Source organism: Mastomys coucha, chromosome X (genome assembly GCF_008632895.1).
Source record: "Mastomys coucha isolate ucsf_1 chromosome X, UCSF_Mcou_1, whole genome shotgun sequence".
NCBI classification, from domain to species: domain Eukaryota; kingdom Metazoa; phylum Chordata; class Mammalia; order Rodentia; family Muridae; genus Mastomys; species Mastomys coucha.
Genome location: NC_045030.1, coordinates 102,130,510 through 102,132,241, shown reverse-complemented (window position 1 = coordinate 102,132,241; position 1,732 = coordinate 102,130,510). Strand labels below are relative to the sequence as shown.

The 1,732-nt window shown below is 43.4% G+C and overlaps 1 pseudogene; it reads left to right on the top strand.

Annotated features, from left to right (window-relative positions):
- The first annotated feature begins 1,147 nt into the window (after positions 1-1,147).
- On the top strand, positions 1,148-1,496 carry LOC116093828 (annotated as a pseudogene).
- Positions 1,497-1,732: the final 236 nt, after the last annotated feature.

The window sequence follows — 1,732 nt, the reverse complement described above, 5'->3', positions numbered from 1 at the left end:
CACCAACTGCTCTTCCAAAGGTTGTGAGTTCAAATCCCAGCAACCACATGGTGGCTCACAACCACCCATAATGAGATCTGATGCCCTCTTCTAGTGTGTTTGAAGACAGCTCCAGTGTACTTATATATAATAATAAATAAATCTTTAAAAGAAAAAAAAAAGGAGAAGATGCCAGTACTGTGGGATGATCACCAAGAACAGCAGCAGCAGTGGAGTGGATCAACCTTAGCTTAGAGTGCTATAGAAAGCAGAACTGGAGAAGTGACACCAGTTCTTTGGAGGAGCCCAGAAGATCATGTGTGGATCCCAGACATTGAAACATTGAAGCTGTAACAATGAAGTTGCCTTGGAGACCCCAAAATGTTCAAGATGCCAGAGCCATGGGCTGTTTGCTGAGGAAAGCTGCTAATAGAGTAGAACCAGCCCAGGAGAAAGAAGTTTGTTGCAGTCAACAAAGATGAAAAAGGAGTTGGAGATCTGAAGACTGCTTTGACATCAGACATGGAGATGCAGAGTTTAGAATTTACCCATCTGGTTTCCTATCTTGTTTTGGGGATTATAGTTAAGTGGTTGGATGGATCTCAGAGAGACTTTGAACTTTGGACTTTTAACATTGTTGAGACTGCTATAGACTATGGGGATCTTGGAAGTTGTACTAAATGTATTTTGCATTATGCTATGTTTAGGTATGGCCCCATAGACTTGTGTTTGAACAAGCCTATGGGGGCCAGGGAGTAGGATGTAATGTTCTGTATATGCTCGGCCCAGGGAGTGACACTATTAGAAAGTGTGGCCTTGTTGGAGAAGGTATGTCACTGTGGGTGTGGATTTTAAGACCCTCGTCCTAGCTGCCTGGAAGTCAGTATTCTGCTAGCAGCCTTCAGATGAAGATGTAGAACTCTCAGCTCTGCCTGCACCATGGCTGCCTGGATGCTGTCATGCTCACACCTTGATGATAATAGTCTGAACCTCTGAACTTGTAAGTCAGCCCCAATTACATGTTGTCCTTATAAGACTTGCCTTGGTCCTGGTGTCTGTTCACAGCAGTAAAACCCTAACTTAAGAAGCAGATATTGCTCTTCCTCACTACCCAGCCATCTTGGCAGCTGATCTTGGTTGGGGGTTGTCCAGCACCTAAGGCAGGAAGATGGTGGCCACAAAGAAGACGAAAAAGTCTCTGGGGTCAATCAACTCTAGGCTCCAGCTTGTTATGAAAAGTGGATAAAGTATGTGCTGGGGTACAAACAGACTCTGAAGATGATCAGACAAGGCAAAGTGAAGTTGGTTGTCTTCACCAACAACTGCCCAGCTTTGAGGAAATCTGAAATAGAGTATATGCCATGTTGGCTAAAACTGGTGTCCATCAGTACAGTGGCAATAATATTGAATTTGGTACAGCGTGTGGAAAATACTACAGAGTATGTACACTGGCTATCATTGACCCAGGTGATTCTGATATTACTGGAAGCATGCCAGAACAGACTGGTGAGAAGTAACCAAGAATGTTTTCCTTTAATAAAACTTTGCCAGAGCCTTTTGAAAAAAAAAAAGAAGCAGATATTGATTGGCCCATTCTGCCAAAGTCAAGGGTCTTTTGGAAGCATCATGAGCCTCGTTTTGGTTGCTACTTCAGTTCATTGATCAAGTGCCCCGAAAAGCTGCTAGTTTTGAGTGACATCACAAGCATCAGAAGGCTTTGTGATAGATCCAAGTTACCATGCAAGATACTCTA